This window comes from Rhea americana, unplaced genomic scaffold (genome assembly GCF_003343005.1).
Source record: "Rhea americana isolate MKP2758 unplaced genomic scaffold, rheAme1 scaffold_15, whole genome shotgun sequence".
Classification (NCBI taxonomy): domain Eukaryota; kingdom Metazoa; phylum Chordata; class Aves; order Rheiformes; family Rheidae; genus Rhea; species Rhea americana.
The window spans coordinates 7,788,591-7,802,299 of NW_028185594.1; positions in this window are offsets into that span (position 1 = coordinate 7,788,591).

Here is a 13,709-nt window from a genome sequence, read left to right on the forward strand (position 1 = left end):
CATACAGCTACCTTGGCACCTTTTGAGATAGAAAGTCTATAGGATCTTTTACTCCATGCCACAGATGAGTCCCCTATCTCTCCAGTTCCCTGCTCCTTGTAGGCATTTACACTAAGCACAAGGTAGCACAAAAYTGAAACAACAACATCTAAAACAAGCTGTGCTACTTGAGGCGACAGGGACAATAACGAGCAATGGCATGTCAGCTCTGGCCAGAGCCTGCAGGCCCTGGCTGAGGCACCCTTCARGCACCGGGGTTCAGGACGGGCATACTCCGAGATTTCCTCAGGAAAATAACTCAGTGGTCTCCTGATAATTGCTGTTTCTCTTTCTCTTCTCCCCATGAGCATCTCCTACTAGTAGGTAATTATTTTCTGCATTCTGCTATAGCTGTTTCAATAGGMATTCACAGTCTGAACCGAGCAGAGAGCTGTAGTAAAAAGTGGCTGATTTGCTTTTCCAAGATGTTTTATGTGTATTAGTGGATATGTTCCGACATCCCATTGCCTCAAGGAATGTTGGCCTCAGAGAGACTTTGAATTATATTTCTGGTTAGATCAGGTATATGAACTCTTTTTTTTTTTTTTTTTTTTTTTTAATTCCAGTTTCAGACTGAAATGACCATGGGGAGCTAAGAGTGGAAGTGATAATTTTAGAGGAAAAGTGAAGGTTGTTACCTTGACTGATTGCTAATGGGCCTGTTCTCCCAGAGAGAGGGAAAAACTTGTGGTCTGCACAGATGGTCCACTTCACAGAATACATTAACAGGCAAAAAGATACCATGTGTTTGACTTGTGTATTGTACTTTAAAATGTAGGGCAATCATCTCATTCACTCTCAAATGAATACAGAAGTTGCAAAAGAAAAACATAATCTACCACATATTACTTCTGTAGGCTACAAAATGTACTAAAAAGTTATAAAACAGTAGTATCAGAACTGTCTAAAACTGTATTTCTGTGGCACTCTCTTATCTTACAGTACTTTGACTAAAGAACAACACAGACATTAAAAGACATGTAACAATATAAACTGAAGGTTAATTTCCTAATGGCCTTCGATAGTTTTCTAGTGGACTTTAAGTTCCATTCTTCCTCACAGAATTCATAACTGAAGATTATATTTTGTAAAAACCTGATTTAGAGCATTGCTTGGACTGCTATGTCCAAATGATCTTCATCTGCTTTGACAGTTTTMATAGCTTAGCTGGCTAGTTCCTGACAAACAGTGACCACTTAGAAATCAGTGCAAATGGGGGAAAAATAAATCATATACACTCTGAGACTGTTCTTTCCTTGCAGACTAAATACATCCACTACAACGGAACTTTTGACTTGTACAGTGAAAACCAGGGAAGTGTAGCTCATGGATGTTGTAGACACTTCTCAGCAGGAAATGATCACACTCCCTTTTACCCTTTGATTTTATAAAACAGGGTAATTGCAGAGCAGAAGACAAAAGAGATCTGAATTAGATCAAATATACGCCCGCATTATAAGAATCCTGAACTTAAGAGTTCCCATTTAACAGACAGTATATGCTACATCAGTACGTACTACATTCATATGAAGCACTCTTTTCCATTGTGAATTGGTTTGTTTTGAGCTGGATGGAAGTGTAAGAAATAGGATTGCAAAGAGCTGAGAAGTGTACTGTCTTACCAGTCAAAATACAGGCTCACAACTTTGCATGAAAATTACAATGCAAAATTGCTAAGATTTTGTTTAGTTTTGATTTTCTTTGGTGGGACAAGAGGGAAAGAAGCTCCAGTACTTCTTTAATCTAGAATAATGTATAGGATCCACAGGGTTGCTTCAGGGTTTGATAATGGCTTCAGGTGTTTGGTCTCCTGAGACTTTAGATAGTGTGAACGTATTGCAAATCTGCTATTGCTACAGAGCTGTTATTGTTAGTAGCCAGTTGTCTCCCCAGAACAAGAGTAATTAAAGTGTACTGCAGTACAGCTAAGGGACTGCTCTCCGCTGCCTGAAGTCATTCATCCGCACAGAAGAGATCAGCATTCACAGTTTACTGTGGCCATGAGTAATAACCATCAGCTGACTTCAGCCCTGGCGTACTCCTGAATCCTGCCCATTCCCGTGAGCAGCCCTTCCAAGAKCTGGCTGGCAGTTCGGTTGCCTACTGAGTGCCAAATGGCAGTGCATCCTTCCTGATAATTTCTGTAGACCACATCTTCTTTATACTGCTGTCATTTTACATCTCTGAAAGGTAGCTGTAAATGCGTATTTATAACATAGGCCCTTCTGAAGGATACTGAACAGTGTGTAGCCTAGAGATCAATGACAATCACTGGATTCATATACTGACAATTTCARTATCTATCTGTAGGTGCACTAAAGCAGAAAATTGTGAAGATTTCCAGAGCAAATATGGCTTAGGCATGAATTAAGAGACCACTCTAACGATTTCTAGTTCTCATCGCTTTAAAAATTTATAGCTCCTAACTATGCTAGGTTGCAGAACATGCTCTAAAAACATACTTAAGGAGCTGATAGCTGTGGTTTAAGGAGCTGATGCCTGCTCCATTCTCCCTTACATTCATTTGGGCTCTCTTTCACTATGCTAACCCAAGCAGTTGTGTAGCCAAGGGAATTGATCCAGCTAAAAACAGATCTTTCTTTTTTTCAGTTATTTTTCAACCAGAAGTATTCCCTGATATGCTTTGTAGCAGCATTCTGCAAGGCACAACATGGAGGTGGAAATGAGCAGCCAAGAGCTTCTGCCACCAAAGTAAGAAACAAGTCAAACACCTGCCTCTGCTGCACAACCTTGTACAGTCTTCTGCTATGGCTTAGAGTATATGAAAAGAGTATATGAAATGAGTATATGAATACTCATTTTACTGAGGAAACCAGGACCTGGCCTGGTTACAGGGCCAGTTCCAAAGCCCTCTGCTTCCACAGGGAATCTCTGAGCTCATATAGCAGGCTTTGGTCCTAGCCCTTTGGTCCTAGCCCAGAACCTCGCCTTGGTTCCTAATCAAAGACTGCTGAGGCCTGATAGAGGAGGCCTGCTCAGATGAAGGCAGCCCTACCTGAACCACCACCACGAGTAGTCCAAGGTGCCTGAGAAAGCAGTGACATAGCACTTCAGGAGATAACACTTACCAAACAAATGGGACTGGCGGTTCTCACTCRTTTCCTGCAAACGTGGTGCCAGAACACTGATTTATTAGTTTGTCGTGTGAAGCTCAAACAATGAGCACAAGAGAYAGGGGTTTTTCCATAATCATTGTTCTAATGACAATCCTTCACGGCATGGCTGTTTAGCATAGGAGTTAGAAATGCAGCAACCTTTTCAAAYAGTTCAGACGTGAGATGAGTCATCTCTTTCCTGAGACTGTTTTGGAAGCATAAACACAGGAATCATTTTTGTGACAAATTCCCAGGCCAACTGTAAGTTTAGAAAAGTTCCTCAGAAGTAAGGATGTCTTTTCCACGCTCTTCATTATGCAACTTGCATTTAGAGAAATATCACAGGATAGCATATAGCAAAACAGCTAATTATAAATTAAAGAGAAAAGAAAGATTTTATGGCRAGAATGTAAGAGAAAATTATGATTTAATGTCTCAAACTGAATAAAGGGAATCTCACACAAATGGGGGGGGAAGAGGGAAACAAATGAAAAAGAGATTTCTGMCCTCAGAATCATAGAAGGGAACAAATTGAGACTGGAAAAAGAGATCTGGACTGGAGAGGCTATACTGACTGGTATATTTTATTGTGTTGTTTTGTATGACAAAAAATCTTAGTCCTCATTAGAGATAAGAAAAGATCTATTATTCTATAAATGCTGTTTCCTAAAGGCAGCTAGTTGCAGAGCATAAACTAAAGCAATAGTTCCTTTATTTCACATTTATTACAATGGGTGAGTTACTGTACATTTTAATCTCTTTGATTGCAAAGCTGTATCTGAGTGACAGTGCCCTTTCCTCCAAAGCTAACGCATTTTAAGAGATGATGCTGAACTTTGATGGAATGTTGGGAAGTGCCTGCATTGAGATCTCTCCGAATGAATGGAAAAAAAAAAAACAGTTGTAAAGCAGTGAATATCAAGATCTCCTTTGGAGCTTTTTATTTGAAGTTGTTGAGGACATCAAAGATGTTATGAATCATTTTTTCAAACACCCTTTCCTTCCRTAGGATGTGATTTATGTAGAAAGTAGGAGTATGCACAAGAGGATTTTTTTTTTTTCAGACAGCTCAATTTTTTAGCATGGTCACTGAGACATGATGTCTCCAGGGTGTTTTTTGAAAGAAAAGTTATCCTTCTTAGGATTTAAAATGAGCAAGGTTTCATCGGGTTGCAGAATCAGTCATATGCACAGACCTCTGACACAGTTTATGTTGGGTCAGTTGTTTGGAAATGCACTTCCAAAAATCCTAACAGTCTGTTACAGACTCTGGGAATTTCGGTATTGAGCAATGACCTGCATTTCTGATGTGCAGCTTTATTGTGATAACTCTTCAGCGAAAAATCTGGAGAATGTGTAAAAATTCTCATTACATACCCTCTCTTTTTAAAAATGAACAAAATCAAATTTGACAACTTGTGTGATCTCTACCCCACAGTAATGACCCCTCAGTATTGAAGAATTCACCGTATGTTGTCCCTTCTGGTAATATTCACTGTAAATTAAAATTTGACTTCCAGACTATAATCTTTTAGACCTGGCCAAAAGAGGAACTGATGTTACGATACTTTCTCATGTTTCTGAAAGCTAATTTTCCTTGCTATTACTATCTAAATGTTGCCAATTCTACTGATGCTTTTCTCCCTAAGTATTATCCCTGTCACAAGTGGATGAGTGGATGAAAAAAAGGGARAAGGAAAACAAAAGAAAGGAAGCATGTTGTTCCAAGAAGCTCTGTGACTGCTTTACATTTACTTACTCTTTATTCAGTAAAGCACTGGGCACATGGGACTATACAAAAGAACGGAAATATTAATTCTGGAACAGGAATTGCAAGAAGAGGGTGAMACAACATGATGAGGAGAACCCTTGTGAGAATGAAACATTCTAGTTTAATAGAGGTGCTGCTGGAAGAAGCTAGTGCTACTTACACTCAGATCCTCTCTTTTTTTACAAGTTTTCACCTGCTACCTCACTCAACATTTTATTAAATTCTTGGTTTAAGGCTCTGATTTAGAGCAGCTTTAATAATCATGACAGGGAAGGACAAGCAAGAAAAAAACTCTGCATTTGTTCCCTTCACATATTTAGCTGAACTGAATGTTTTGTTGGCAGTGTGCATTTGTACATTATAAAAAAGTTCAGAAATATAGAAAAACATGAAGATGGCTCTACTAAAACTCATTCCACCTAGGGGCCTCCACTGGTGCTACTTGAAAAAAGAGCTTAGCATATGGCCAGAGCCCAGTAAAGTAAATTCATTTATTTGTAGTACTTTAGATAGATTGAAGGCTGCAAATCCAACGTAGCCAGAATTGCTATCCTGTGCTGAAACCCTCACTCATTTCAGGAAACCATTTGCTAATATGCAGAACTCCCAGTTTACCCAGCTGCAGCAGGTAACTAGTTGTAATCGGTCACAAACCATTTGGGCATTCAGCATGGGCTGGCTGTGAGATGAGAGTCCTTCTTCTGTTGCCAAGACAACCCAACAGATGCTAACAGTGTAAATTTATTTGGCAGTCCTGTTCTATAGCACACTGTGGATATTAATAGGGGGGCCTTCAGGCATTCATAAAACATCTAAAATTTTTATTTTTACCATTTTTTAAAATAGCATAACATACACTTAGGTATAAAATGAACATTGCTGTCCATGGAAAATTAATAGTACTGTACAACAAAGAAAATGATAGTAATAAAAGTAAGTGCGCAGTTCAAGTGAAGGCTGGAGTATGGACCAGAGTCTCTCAGGAGGGCAAGGAAGTATTTTGTCTTCATGCTTTTTCTTTCCTTGGATTATGAACTATTGGGACACTTATTTTGCTACATAACATTAGGATTTTCCTAATATAGATGTTTCTTCACCAAGGAATATCTTGGGCTTATTAGACCACTGAACAGAGGATAGAAAATAAATGTTGGTAGCGATTACAACCCCTTGCAAAATCAGAATCAGCAGCTCATGGTTTCTTGTATGTGCACAGCACGGTAAGCAGTGCACTCTCAGAAATGCTTTAAGATTTCAAGTGCCAAAATCCACTTCTCATATTTACCACACTCAAAACAAGCTGGTCAGGACACAGCAGCATTGTATCTTCAGTAATGAGTTAAAGAAACATATTCTAAAAAAGAACAGGTAAATCACACTGGATTGACAACACCCAGCACACTGTATTACTTTCTTACTGTAAACAAAGTAAAAGTTGAAACACATTGTAGGATCTTAATAGAAAATGAAACATAACAGTTTTTTGAAAGGCAATTTCAAATAGACTGTTAATAGCAAGCAAGGTCTCCAGATGCATTAAAGCAAGCATGTTTTCTAACTGCACTTCTTTTAAAATAAGCTTTCAGYTGCTGACAGATGCTATGGCTAGAAACACTGGAAGGAGAATGGCTCTGTCTCTATGTATTTCTTATTGTTACAGATGAGTATATTTTCAGTAGCTAGGTAACCAGAAACACTTTTTAGTTTAGCAAGTTAGCCTTTGAACACTTTCTTTCTTTTTAAGTAGAGAAAAAGGTATGAAAGAAGAAACTGGGTTAATAGATGGCAATGCCAGAGACACATGTATGACTTTTCTTTTCACTGGTGAATGCAGCCCTGAAATAAAGTCACATTGCTTCCTGGCTCCTGATGCCATTAAAACTCTCTTTATTCAATCGTTYGCTCAGTTTGAAAGTTTGCTTGGCAAAGTCCTTTGCTGAGATTTTCAAAGGCAACAAGAGGATTCAGCTGCTTGTTTAGACATTGAAGTTTACAGGAAAATGCAACTAGATCCTCAGTTTGACCTTGAAAAATAAAATGCTTTGAAGTGTAGGATTTGTTTCAGATCAGCTAAATAAAAACTGTGTACACTGGGCTTTAATTTGGTATTGTCTGGAGCTCTTTTATCTTGCCAGATTTCCAAAGGACATTTATTTTCAAATCTCTGGAGCAAAATAATTCATTTACTATTCCAAACACCTTGAAAAGGCAACAGAATATAACATTGTGTTTCTGATGCTAACATTAAAGGGTGGGATAATTATGATTCTCTTCAATAAGGGCAGAGAAGTTTTCTTCAGCTGTCAGTGGGAATCAGGATAATTCTGACATGTTTGCCCTTGAACTTCTGAATATTTTCCAGAGATCAAGCTCCAAGTGATTCCAGAGAGCTTGAAATTTTGTGCCAGGAAGGGAAGATGTTCATAGCAAGAATGTAAATAGTTGCGGTCAGATTTTAATAAGCTATATTTAAATGTGTAGTCATTGTTTCATGCAATACCTTTTAATCATGTTCTAACAAAGCCATGAATATATGTTTGAACAACATCTCTGTGTATTAAGCATTTCATATTTCACCTTTATAAGCTGCAAAGATAATCAGTGTCCTCTCAGTACTTCTGAGGGCTAATTTAGCACCATTAATGAYGCCAACAAATATATAACTTATCAGTAACATTAGACACCAACAGAAGCATTGCTTTGGAAAGAAATCATTTCAAGTATACAACTGCCTTAAAAGAAGTTCTCATGTAAATCAGCCCATCCAGATAAAGAAAAAAGGATTCAATTCCCATAGAAAGTAGGTATCAAATTCACAGGCTAATTTTAATAGTGCMTATTGCTGTTCCTTTTCCCCTCTGRGATTTCTGCTTTCTGAGGGTCCCTTGGGATGGTGTGTGAGGCACTGACATGTGTCCTGCCCAGATGTGCAGCAGATGTTGTGAGGAGAGCTTTTATCACCGGGACGCAGCCTTTTCTCTCCCGGCAGGTTTGCAGGACAACGCTGGCGAGCGGCGCGCCGGAGCGCGAGCCCCAGGGCTTTCCCAGGCAGCAGAGGCGGCGAGGAGCAGGGCTGCCCGCGCCGGCGCGGCCGACGCTGGCCCTCCCGCAGCGACACTCTGCCAGTGGCACGYGAGTGGCTTGTGGCCGCCCTGCCTGCACTGGGATGACTGTGGCCAAAAGGGCTGGGCGAAGACCTGCCGTGAAGCTCGGAGAGCGGCGGGAGCCCGTAGCGCCCCGCRCGGACAACTGGGCGCAGCCACGAGGCTTTGGAGTCTGCTCACGTAAAACACCGCAGAAGCTACCATCACCCTTGCTACAGTAACCTCGGACAAAAGGCTCTGCAGCGTCTCTCCTGCCAACCTGTTTCCAGCCATTTTCCAGCTGTACCAGGGACTCACGACGAGCCCAGATGTGAGACGACCTGCTATCTGTCAATAATATGAAACACGGATAACCTTTTGCGCCTTCTAGACTAACTCCAAAGGYCTCACAGCCTTTATGTGAAGCATCTCCATTGCTCTAAAACAGCTGCAGTTCACCCCCCTTTACCCCTTCATTGCCAGACGGGTTTAGAGGAGTTCCTCTCATGTCGTATCAAGGAGTTTGCACATTTCCTTTTTTCTTTTTTCATATTTATGTGCTTAGTTAAAAAGCAGAACTACTGAAGATGGGAATCTTTGCCCTACTTTCTTATCTTATAATGTGCTCTACAAAATACACTCTTCGAGTTTTACTGATTATTTTCTTTGACCTGTGAAGCAGCCTGATGAAATTCCCTACATTCTGCCTTGGACCAAGAAATCTGCAGTAGAAATACCATAATCTGAAAGAAATACTTTCTTTCAAACTTCTGGTTGAAGGTGAAAATAAAATTCTCTTYGGTTCCTTTGGGGTGCAGACGAAACAGGTAGCGTGCATGTGCAGAGCTTTATCGCCCCAGGAACGATGCTTTTGCAGTCCATTTTCTAAGCAGCCTACAGGTCATCAGTGATGAACAGCAAGCAGTGACAGATAAACACAACACGAAATCCAACACTTCATTTTTCACTGGGCTCCTGCCCATTGCTAGAATCTTCGGATGGTCCACTACAATTTAACTAYGTAAAAGACAGCTCAACTATTTGAGGAAAAGATAGATGAAATCCAAGTGAGGCCTGAARGAAAGCTTTCAGAAATACTACGTATGACATCTTCCACACAGCTGTGAGACACCATGGATGATGCTCTACTGCTTGGCCTCTGCTAAGTCTTGTAGCCCACCATTACTGTGCTAATTTGGGGGCAAATAATGATGTTATAATCTGATTTATTATCATGATATAGAGAATCCATGACTAAACAAAGGGTTTACACATGCAAATTTAGAAGCAGGTAGTGAAACCTATGTAAGAATAACTATAAAACAATAAAYCATCCAGCTCTCTTGTTTTAGGAAATAGAGATTTTCTATTGCTTTTATCTTGGTCTAAACTGAAGCGCTGAAGAAGACTGGAATGATCAGTTGAAATCCTCTATTTACACCAGTCACTGTTCTTTCTGTTCAACACTGGATTTTACAATTCATTTTTTTCCTTATATCTTRGTGGTTCTGCAGCAGAACTTTCTAAGGATGGCAGATTAATATATTACTAGATTAATATATTGTTTTAATGTAATATCTTGTACATACATGCTCAGAAGCACTAGCCAGCAGTAAAATCAARCTGGTTCTAAGTTCTTCAGAACCTCCTCAGAGAGCAGAGGTCAGGCTATAAACTGAATTTCTAATGTGCTTATTGCTACAAGATGCAGAAGTTTCATATTCATCAGCCACTGACAGTGCAAAGGCGAGGGAAGGAAGCAGAGAAGTCAGCCTGTAAGAGTTTGCCAGTAGCAGAAGAAAGTTGTCATCTGACGCCATGGCTGGCAAGAAGTAACTTAAATGGTAATTAGTATCATCCCAGCATTTACAAGTCAAGCCTATGGGCCATCAGTACATGGATTTCTCCTTTGCTGAAATCAAGGTGAAGACACAACTGTCCTTCCATAATACCGCCATTCCCACCCCAGCGCCAAGCAAGCGCTCCCTTCCCTTTCCTCTTCCCTCTCCCCTTCCCGAATGRGAAATGCAGACGGAGGGGATGGACAGGGAGTGGAGAGCTGGAGGTGGGGGGAGCAGTCCGCAGCTGGACTACTTGGCTCCGTTGTACCTGTCACATTATAGTGACAGCGCCTTTGACGTTCAGCCTTTGGCCAGCTAGTAGGGCTTTACCAGGGAGGGGAATGCAGAGCTACTGTTTGGTAAGAAAAAATATTGGCCTCATTGTCTTGCAGCTTCTCCTGCTTTTTTCTGAAAAAAAAAAAAAAAGAGAGAGAGAGAGAGAGAGAGAAGAGGAAAAAAAGCAAAGCAAGTGTTTCTCTGAACACTTCCATGTGTCAATTCTGGCACATAGGAAGAGGGTACAACTCTCTATGTGCCTATGCGGAGTTTGCACAACTCCAAAGCTATTTTCAACAGTAAAGCTTTCTTTTTTTATTTAATTGCACAAAAAAAGGAAAATACCAAGTAAGTTTTTGCTTTCTACACAAAATGAAATAGTTTGATCTCTATATACTATATATATACACACTATCTATTATTACCTATTATCAGTAATTGGTTTCTAACTGAAAACTCCCCCTTTCTGACACATTTTCCATTATATTATTACTAAAGCCTTCTTTTTTTGGCTCTTATTTTGTACCTTACTGGGCGAACCACTGTGAACCCTGGAAGTGCTCTTGCACTGGCAGGGATCCTGTAGATCCTGCATGGCATTTAAGCCACAATGATGAATGTGGGATACTCCTATCAGGCATCTATCTAAATCTGAGCGGGCAGGATCTCCCAGTCTGTCCCAGCAATGACTGCTGCCGTGTTTCTAYGCTGCTCTCCTGAAGGCAGCGGGGCAGGAGTAGGCAGAAGTTGCCTCACTAAGCACCTCTTTCCTCTCCATTTGTGCTTTCCTGTGTGTGCAGGCAGCTGCAAGAGGAGAGGGGAGTGTAGAGCTGGGGAGAAAACCCCACAGGCCTCATTCAGACCTCGAGCTTCTAAGGACACACTGCAGAAGAAATGTTAYTGCTAAAACTCCTCCTCACTTTCTTTCTCCAGTTAGTAACCTCAGTGGCACAGGTCAGCTTAGTGGGTACAGTATGGACAACATCACATTTTGTAGGCTGTTCTGCCAGGAGTAATATTGAAAAATGCCTCAAGGATCAGCAGGAACTGGCTGCGCCACTAACTGTGCCTTGAACTCCAACCATTAAAAAATAAATGGAAAACATTTCCAAAATGTATGCTGTGTTCAGTGTTTTTCTTAGTAAGTGACTACRAAATTGTTTTACATCACTTTGCTAAAAAGGAGTGGGAGGAGAGAGGGCAAACAAAGGTATTTGAACATCCTTTGCTATTTAACCCGCTCCTGAAGAGCCAGGGAGCTCCCAGAGCAAAGATTCRTGGTTTTCTTCGTGGCTAGGTTTCACCTGAGCAAACTGGCAACGGTGGCCCYGAGGAGCGAGGCAGGGCCTGTGGCACCCCCAGYACTACCCCGGCACTGCCTGCCTCCRAGGGGGAAAACTGGCGACCCAGAGAGTGTAGCCAATGTAATGACATTATCCACTGCCAGCAGAAAAATAGTATAATCTACTATGTGATGTGTTTCTGTGCATGAAATATACACAGCTAATTACACCGAGCTATAGTCACCTACTGCTAATTTCAACACGATATGGTGAATGAAGCTACACARTGTGTTAACACTGGCTTAAGATGCACAGAAGCAATTATTTCCTTGGGAATCAATAAGCAGTGGAAGCATTGACTCTAGCAATATAAAAAAAAACTCAGCAATCTTTCTTCAATGCTTTAAGAGAGAGGTTGGTACAGATCTCCCCAACATCAGCTACATATTAGTGCTTGAACTGTTGCAGTAGTACCTGTGCTGTCTGTGTATTTTATAGGTGCTATTTATTTCTTTAATAACTGGGAGAAAATGAATCCCTTAGTTACATTCTGATATGTTAACTAGCATGTATTTTTCAAGCATATCATTCCTCTAGACACCTTTTTAAAGTAGCAGTATAATAGGATATTGACTGTATATGAATTGAGGGAAAAAATAAAGGTTGCTTATGATCAAATCATTGAACTTTGCTGAATTAAGTTTTGATCAATAATGTATTAATTTAGATCCTTGAGCAGAAATTGTTTTCTTTTTTTTCCTCTTACACTTTCTCTTTCTTTCTTTTCTTTTTTTTCTTTTTTTCTTTCTTTTTTTNTTAATCTGCTACCTCTCAGAACTTCAAAAGAACCCATCATGGTCCTGTGCAATGAAATGGAGGCAGTGAAACTGTGAAAGGTTACCAAATTGTAACTTTTATATAAAATGTGTTACTGTGTTGCAGTGAAAAGACTTTTTAGTTATTGCAAGATACTAGAGAATTGTGCGTGAACTTTGGAGCACTCACCCTCTTATTATCAAACCTAACAGCAAACACTTCCTTTTCATCTGCTACCTTCTGCCTCGGCTGACATCTCTCCTGTCTCAGGCAAGCTGTATGATTCTCAGCTCTAGGTGCCCTCTCAGAAAYGCTCCGTAGCCTTCCCAGCTATACATTTTTGGATTATTGGATTCTAAAAAGTAATCTAATGGAAGCAAATAAAATGGAGGGGACTATGCTACATACCATTTTACACATAACTACATAGTTGATTGTTACGGAAATCGAATTATCTAATACCTAAAAATACTATTTTTCCTTTTTTTTCACAGAAGAACGGAAATCCTAGAGCTTATGTACGTCACTGTGATATAAGGAATCCCGGACTCTGAATGTCATAAACTCTGTGTGTGTGTATGACTGTGCACAAGTCATTTTGGTTGCCACCTAAGAAAGCCCTGGTGAACATACTCAATCTTAAAAATACATCACTGTTCATTCAAAAGGAGTGTGTGCTTGTTATTGAACTAGTGCCTTTACACTTTCTGACCAGGAAAGGGACTCCTTCTATGCTTACAGTTAGTTACATAGCTCCCATTGAGGAATGCATGCTAACTATCAGGGCTTTTTTCACTGGAAAGGAGGAAATAGGAATAATTCCCTGATTTGTGTTTTCCATGTGGACTAAATCTATCTAAAGTTTACAATGTGTGGCTATATAACTGAAATGTCACCTAATGTGAGGCAGCCTGGTGCCACTGTAATACAAGCAACCAGCAGCTATAGTTCATAATACAATCTAATTGCCCTTTTTTTTTCTTTTACAAATACAGTCAGTGGCAAGGTCTTACACTAAGGTTCAAAAACAAAGAAAAACACATCATGGTTCATACATTTTCATAATTACTCTCACAATGAATTGCAAACGTGTCCCAAATCACACGATCAAGTGAAATGAATCTCTTTAAAAACTGTGATCTGCAATTACTGGAGACAAATCTGTAGAATATTCACTATGCAGATTTTCGCTTGCCATCAAAGAGATTTCTTGAATGCATTTTAACCCAAGTTAATCATTTTGCACAGAATTAGTAACTGTTAGAACAAAAGTCGAGACGTGCATTAATTAATAGAAAAAGAAACGAAATATTATATTCCTGTAAATACAGCTATGGGTGTGGTTCACTTTGAAGCTAATGGTCTATCTTCATGCCGTAACACAGATTAGGAATGACCTATGAATGAATTTATGCATAAACATCCACATGTGAAAGCATCCTGATCTGGAAGTACTTTATCCTATTTAGGTAAAATAGTTTCCT